We start from the raw sequence: 8,495 nt of genomic DNA on the forward strand, positions 1-8,495 counted from the left end.
TTAGACCAACACCATTTATGGAAGATGCTTTCTTTTTTCCATTGTATATTTTCAGCTTCTTTGTCAAAGATCAAGTGTCTATAACTGTGTGGTTTTATTTCTGGGTCTTCAATTCTATTCCATTGATCAACATGTCTGTCTCTGTACCAACACCATGCAGCTCTTATCACTATTGTTCTGTGGTAAAGTTCGAAGCCAGGGATGCTGATTCCCCAGCCATTCTGTTATTGTTAAGAACTGTTTTTATATCTTTGCTCCTGTGACTGTGTAAGGTGTAGACAGGTACACAGGGATCATCCAAGTAGAAGAGGGCTTCGGACACACCCCACCAGGGCTCCATCTACACCCAGAAGCTTGGGAGCACCACAGACAGCTGGGCACCTACCTTGCCAGGGGTCATCTACCCTGCAGAGAGGCGGTTAGAGGCAGTCCCGCCTTTAGACATGAGGCGCTGCTATTTTTGCTCCTGTGACTCTGTAGAGGTGCAGACAAGTAAGCAGAGATCACCTGAGTAGAAAAGAACTTGGGACATTGCCCACCCAGGGTCCCACCTGCAACCAGGAGCTGGGCAGTGCCACCACATCCATCTGTGTACCTAATCTGCTAGGGGATATCTGCTCTGCATTGTGTCCCACAATTAGAGGTAAGGCCAACATCATTTCTCCTGTGACTGAGTGGGCTGTTGCAGCCAGGAACACAGAGAACACCCCAGTGTAAGATCACTTGGGACTTGGAATGCCAGGACCCAACTTGCACCAGAAACTGGGAAGCCCCACAGCAATCTGTGCCAGGGGAAAGCAAGTCACCCAGGGGTGATGAGATAGGCTTGCAGGCACACAGAAGGGACAAGCACCAGCCAGTGACAGCAGGACCATCTAACACCAGAGATAACCAGATGACAAAAGGCAAACGTAAGAATGTTACTAACAGAAATCAAGGCAATATGGAGGGCTTCAAGAAGGACATAAATAACTCCCTAAAAGAAACACAGGAGAACACAAGTAAATAGGGAGAAACCCTTGAAGACCTAAGGGAAAACACAACAAAACAGGTGAAGGAATTGAACAAAGCCATACAGGATCTAAAAATGAAGGTAGAAACAATAAAGAAATCACAAAGGAAAACAACTCAGGACATAGAACACCTAGGAAAGAAGTCATGAGTCACGGATCCAAGCATCAACAACAGAATACAAAAGAGAGAAGAGAGAATCTCAGATGCAGAAGATACCATAGAAAGCATTGACACAACAGTCAATGAAAATGCAAAATGCAAAAAGCTCCTGACCCAAAACATCCAGGAAATCCAGGACAAAATGACAAGACCAAACCTAAGGATTATAGAAGAGAGTGAAGATTTCCAACGTAAAGGGCCAGCAAATGTCTTCTATAAAATTATAGAAGAAAATGTCCCTAACCTAAAGAAAGAGATGCCCATGAACATACAAGAAGCCTACAGAACTCTAAATAGATTTTTACCAGAAAACAAATTCCTCCCCTCACATAATAATTAAAACACCAAATGTACTAAATAAAGAAAGAATACTGAAAGCAGTAACTGAAAAAGGTCACGTAACATATAAAAGTTGACCTATCAGAATTACACTGAATTTCTCACCAGAGACTATGAAAGTCAGAAGAGCCTGGACAGGTGTCATACAGACCCTCAGGGAACACAAATGCCAACCCAGACTGCTATATCCAGCAAATATCTCAATTACCATAGATGGAGAAACCAAGTTATTTCATGACAAAAACAAATTTACACAATATCTTTCCATAAATCCAGCCTTTCAAAGGATAATGAATGGAAAACACCAACAAAAGGAGGGAAAATACACACTAGAAAAAGCAAGAAATTAATCTTCCTTCAACAAACGCAAAAGAAGATATTCATACAAATATAAAAATTACATCAAAAGTATCCGGAAGCAACATTCACTATTCCTTAATATCTCTTAACATCAATGGACTCAATTCCAATGAGCTATCCATAAAAAATGAGATATCCTAACAGACTCAGTGTCAAAGACAAACACTACCTCAGAGTAAAAGGCTGGAAAACAGCTACAGACTCATTCTGACAGAAGAAAACTTCCTAAGCAGAACACCAATGGCTCAGTTTCTGAGATCAATGATTGATTAAGGGAACTTAAAGAAACTGCAAAGCTTTTGTAAGGCAAAGGACACTGTCAACAAGATAAAACAGTAGCCTACAGATTGGCAAAGGACCTTCACCAACCTTGTATCTGACAGAGATTTAGTGCTCAAGAAGTTAAATAGCAACAACCCAAATTAACCCAGTTAATAAATGGGGCACAAAGCTAAACAGGGATTTCTCAACATAGAATTCTCAAATGGCTGAGCAGCTCATAAGGAAATCTTCAAAGTCCTTACTCACCAGGGAAATCTCAGCATAACTGAGATTCCATCTTACATGGGTAAGGATGGCTAAGATAAAAAACTCAAGTGGCAGCACATGCTGGTGAGGATGTGGAGCAAGGGGAACTCTCCTCCATTACTGCTGGGATTGCAGATTTGTACAAGCACTGTGGAATTCAAGTTGGCAGTTTTTCTGAAAACTGAGAATAGTTGGTCCTCAAGACCCAGCTATGCCACTCCTGGGCATATACACAAGAGATGCTCCCCATCCCACGAGACACTTGATAATCCTCTTCATAGCAGTTGTACATGTAGGAGCCAGAAATTGGAAACAACCTAGATGTCTCTCCAATGAAGATGGATAAAGAAAATGTTTTACATGTTTGCATAGTATGTACTCACTTGTAAGTGGAGATTAGACATAAGCAACAGGATACTCCTGCTACATTCCACAAACCTAAAGAAGCTACACATGAAGGATGGTACAAGCAAGGATGCTTGAACTTCATGTAGATGGAAGAATAAAATAGTGATAAGAGGTAGATGGAGGGAGGAAACTGGGAACTGGGAGGGAGAGGAGATAGGAAGGGGAGTGGGGTAGGATCAGGTGTGGGGAGGGACAGAAGGGATATCTAGATGGCCATTAGAATAAATGGAATTCTGCTTCTCATAGGAGGGTGTATAGGTGACATCTTCAAGAGAAGCCATAGACTTGGGATAAGGAAGACCCTCAAGAATCAATGGAGATGTCTTTAGCTGTGACTCAAGGATTGGGGATACAGGAACTGAAGAGGCCACCTCCTGAAACAAGGAAGCAGGAAGACCAGAGGAATCATAGGGACACCAACTGTCTTAGTCAGGGTTTCTATTCCTGCACAAACATCATGACCAAGAATCAAATTGGGGAAGAAAGGGTTTATTGAGCTTACACTTACACGTTGCAGTTCATTACTAAAAGAGTCAGGACTGGAACTGGTGCAGAGGCCATGGAGGGATGTTTCTTACTGGCTTGCTTCCCCGGCTTGCTCAGCCTGCTCTCTTATAGAACCCAAGAATACAGCCCAGAGATGGTACCACCCATAAGGGGCCATCCCCCCTGATCACTAATTGAGAAAATGCCTCACAGGTGGATCTCATGGAGGCACTTCCCCAACTGAAGCTCCTTTCTCTGTGATAACTCCAACCTGTGTCAAGTTGACACTCAAAACCAGCCAGTACACCAACCCACCTTAAAAATTCCAACCAAAAATTTATCCTGTCTACAAAAAAATGCAGCCATGAGGAATGGAGCAGAGACTGAGGGAACAGCCAACTAATACCTGGCCCAACTTGAAACTCATCCCAGAGACAAGCACCAATCCCTGACACTATACTCTGTTATGCTTGCAGAAGGGAGTCTAGCATGACTGTCTTCTGTCCCCCGAGAGGCTCCACCCAGCAGATGACTCAGACAGATTTAGACAGCCACAGCCAAACTTGATGGAGCTTGGGGACTCTTATGGGAGAATAGGAAGGATTGTGGGCCCTAAGGGAATGGGAATTCCACAGGAAGACAGACAGAATCTACTAACCTGTACCCTTGGGATTCTCAGGGACTGAACCACCAACTAAAGAACACACAGGGGTAGACCTAGCCCTCCCCATACATATATAACAAATATGCAGCTTGCTCTTCATGCAGGTCTCAAACAACTAGAGCAGGAACTATCTATCCTAAGAGCTGTTGCCTAGATATGGGATATGTTCTCTCTGGGCTGCCTTTTCTGGCCTCAGTAGTAGAGGATGCACTTAGCATAACAAATACTTGATGTGCCAGGGTGGATGTGTAACCAGAGGTGGCACCCACTGGCTCAGAAAGGAAAGAGGGTTGGGTGATATGAGGGAGTGGCCAGGAAAAGAGCAGTAAATGGTATGTAAAGTGAATAAGTAAAAAGAAATATTAAATAAAAAAATATTAAAAAACATTTTTGTTTGCTGGTGCAATTACCTCACAACATGAAGTCGTGTGCATCCTTGATTTTGTTTATTTGATCTTTTATGGGTCAGGACCAAATTGACCCTATTATTATGGCTTTGTAATACATCTTAAGATATGGAATGGTATTCCCCACAATATTTTCCTCTTTGCTTCTGATGCTATTGGCACCCCGGGGACTTTTGTGGTTCCATATGAAGGTAAGGTTCACTTTTTTCTATTGAAATGAAGGATGAGATGAGGATTTTCAGGGGGGTTGAATCAAACATATAAAAAGTTTTGGTATCTTAGCCATTCTGGTGTAAGGTGAAATCTCAGGGTTGTTTTGATTTGCATTTCCCTAATGACTAATGAAGTTGAACATTTTTTAAGATGCTTCTCCGCCATCCGAAGTTCTTCAGGTGAGAATTCTTTGTTTAACTCTGTACCCCATTTTTAATAGGGTTATTTGGTTTTCTGGAGTCTAACTTCTTGAGTTCTTTATATATATTGGATATTAGCCCTATATCTGATGTAGGATTGGTGAAGATATTTTCCAAATTGGTTGGTTGCTGATTTGTCCTCTTGATGGTGTCCTTTGCCTTACAGAAAATTTGTAATTATATGAGGTCCAATTTGACAATTCTTGATCTTAGAGCATACGCTATTGGTGTTCTGTTCAAACAGCAGGTGTGGCAGAGGGTGTGGAAAAAGAGGAACACTCCTCCACTGCTGGTGGGGTTGGAAATTGGTACAACCACTCTGGAAATCAGTCTGGCAGTTCCTCCAAAAACTGGGCACCTCACTTCCAGAAGATCCTGCTATACCATTCCTGGGCATATACCCAGAGGATTCCCCACCATGTAATAAGGATACATGCTCTACTATGTTCATAGCAGCCCTATTTATATTTGCCAGATCCTCGAAAGAACCCAGGTATCCCTCAACAGAAGAGTGGATGCAAAAAATATGGTATATCTACACAATGGAGTACTATTCAGCCATTAGAAACAATGAATTCATGAAATTCTTAGGCAAATGGATGGAGCTAGAGAACATCATACTAAGTGAGGTAACCCAGACTCAAAAGGTGAATCATGGTATGCACTCACTAATAAGTGGATATTAACCTAGAAAACTGGAATACCCCAAACATAATCCATACATCAAATGAGGTACAAGAAGAAAGGAGGAGTGTCCCCTTGTTCTGGAAAGACTCAGTGAAGCAGTATTCGTCAAAACCAGAACGGGTAAGTGGGAAGGGGTGGATGGGAGGACAGGGGGAGAGACGGGGGCTTACGGGACTTTCGGGGAGTGTGGGGGCTAGAAAAGGGGAGATCTTTGAAATGTAAATAAAACATATATCGAATTAAAAAAAAGGAAAAAAAAGTTTTGGTATAATACTCATTCATTTGATGTAATATTCACTTTACCAATCCAGGAATAATACATTGTCTTTATGTCTTTCTTCAGAGGTTGAAAACTTCCATTGTAGATTCCCATCACCTCTTTGTCGTTCATTTCCAGGCACTTTATTTTCTTTGAGTCTGGTGGAGTAGAGTATGCTCATGATCTTTCTCATTTTTTAATGTTTGATGTATATAAAAGCTATTGATTTATGCATATTGAATCTCTATTCTGCCACATTGCTGAATTTGTCATTTCTAGAAGGTTTTTGTTCAGATTCCTGGGATCTCTAATATCTAGCATCTTGTCCAGTGTACACTGGGATAGCTGGATATCTTCCTTCCTGATTGTGTGCCTCTAATTTCCTTCCCTTGCTTATTACCTCAGCTGCACTTTGAGAAGAGTGAAGATAGCAAGTGCTACTGACAATGTTTCTGAGCCCCAGGTGTCACTGTCCCATTACTGAATTCAGAGGGGTTGATTGATTTAATCTTTAATCCATATCAGATCATGTTGGCTGAGGGTTACTCACATATATCATTTCACTAGGCTGAAGTATTGTCCCTGTGGTTCTACATTCTCCTAAGACTTTTATCATGAGGGCATAATGTATTTATCAAATAAATTTTCTGCATCTAGCTCTCTTGAATACTTTACAAGACTGTAGGAATATGTCTGAGACTTAAGGGGAGTTATAGGGAATTAAATTTCTCAAAAGTTGAGATCAAGTAAACAAACTTTAACTCTTTAAATTTTCCTGTTGACGCTTCCCTCTTGATAGTAACAAGCTCCAATTGGCCACATTAGGTTTTTATCCTTGCTGACGTCCGATCTGAAGTACCGGTTTCAGTCAATATCTACTAGTTCCACTTCAAAAGTGAGCTTGGAGTTTGGTGGAATTCTGGCATTGGGCTGTCCTTTCTTTCCGTAGGCCCATTCTGGTTCAATCTCCAGTCGAGCCTTTTCTTCTTTATTCATAGTCAAGAGTGCTCCATCCCATCTTCTGTTAACCTTGTCTACTCCAACCTTAAAACTTAAAAGCTTGGCATTTTTCTTCTTTGACCTTGTTTGAATATTAGGATCAAAAACAGTTCTATCTGGGAGTGTCCCCATTTACCAGCAGTGAACAACATCTCGCTTTTTAGGAATATTGGTTTTTATCTCCTTTTTTTTTTTTTTTTAGAATAGATTTTGTATATTTTGGTGGACCCTCGAGAGTCTCCTCAGACTTGGATTCTTTGGGTTTATCGTCACCAAGCTTCACGTTTCTCACCTGTTCAGACGCTTTACTTCCGGTTTCAGCAATCTTGAGACACTTTCAAAAAGATGGTTATAGCAATAACCAAATGGTCCTCATTAGCAGTCTTAGTTACATTTTTTTATGTTTCCGAGTAATTTATGCTCTGTGAGAAACGAATCTGAACTGGGATCCTGCAGAAACTTGATGATGTCCTATCTTCTTGGGCAGCTGCTCCCTGCTCCACGGTCCATGCACGCTGCGGAACAGCCTCGGCCATCTTCCCCCGCTGCTGCCACTGCACTGTTTGCAAGTGTGTTGTGGAATATTTTTTAGTATTGTATCTTCTTTCTTAATTTCCTCCTTTTCATTTTTTTCTTTCCTCCTCCTCCTCCTTCCCCTTCCTCTTCCTCCTCCTCTTCCTCCTCCTCCTCCCCTTCCTCCTCCCCTTCCTCCTCCCCTTCCTCCTCCTCCCCTTCCTCCTCCTCCCCTTCCTCCTCCCCTTCCTCCTCCCCTTCCTCCTCCTCCCCTTCCTCCTCCCCTTCCTCCTCCTCCCCTTCCTCCTCCTCCCCTTCCTCCTCCTCTTCCTCCTCCCCTTCCTCCTCCCCTTCCTCCTCCTCCCCTTCCTCCCCCTTCCTCTTCCTTCTCCTCTTCCTCCTCCTCCTCCCCTTCCTCCTCCCTTTTCTCCTTCCCTTCCTCCTCCCCTTCCTCCTCCTCCCCTTCCTCCTCCTCCTCTTCCTCCTCCTCTTCTTCCTCTTCCCCCCTCCTCCAATCACATTGTGCCTAATGGCGGCTTCCCTGAGGACTGTATAAAGGCCTGCTGGGTGGGTTGCACTTGGTCGTTCTCTCTCCATGTGCAGGGTGACCCATCATGTTAGAATGACAAATTCCTCTTGTTTGTTACATCGATTCCTGACTCTGAGTTGCTCATTCAGGAGATCCTGGTAAGCTAAGGCTCACCAGAGACTTACAGAACAACTAAGTTTGATTTTTTTTTTCCTCAAATTTTCAGGTTTCATTAAATTAAATCATTTGTTTTACTGATTTCTTTTATTAATGTTAGCACTTATAGGTATCTATTTACCTCATAGGACTACTTTAAGTATGTGACACTGATTATGTAATGTTGGAATTTTACGCTTTCACATTTTGAACATCTTTTTCTTCATTAACATAATTATTCAGTAATGCTTTTTTTTTATTTCCAGGAGTTTGTACATTTCATAGGGAATTATTTGTTGTTAGTTGTAAGCTTTATTACATTCTGCTCAGAGTGTAGTGCCTGAGTTGTTATCGTTCCCTGTCCCCATTCCTGTGAGGTTACAGCTGAGAAGCTGCCAAGGCCACTGCATGTCCTTTTCTGCCTCAGCCTGTGACAACCATGAGGTACATCAGCCTGTGACAACCGCGAGGTGCCTCAGCCTGTGACCACCGTGAGGTACATCAGCAGGAGCCACCACTGCAGTGTGCTTACTCTCCACCCTCTTCCTGCCATCAACATGAGGTGCCACAACAG

At 42.5% G+C, this 8,495-nt stretch overlaps 1 pseudogene; it reads right to left on the reverse strand.

Moving 5' to 3' along the window:
- Positions 1–6,588: 6,588 nt before the first annotated feature.
- LOC127670983 (peptidyl-prolyl cis-trans isomerase FKBP3-like) lies at positions 6,589–7,259 on the reverse strand (annotated as a pseudogene).
- Positions 7,260–8,495: the final 1,236 nt, after the last annotated feature.

The sequence above is a fragment of the Apodemus sylvaticus genome, chromosome 20, assembly GCF_947179515.1.
Source record: "Apodemus sylvaticus chromosome 20, mApoSyl1.1, whole genome shotgun sequence".
In the NCBI taxonomy this organism is placed as follows: Eukaryota; Metazoa; Chordata; class Mammalia; order Rodentia; family Muridae; genus Apodemus; species Apodemus sylvaticus.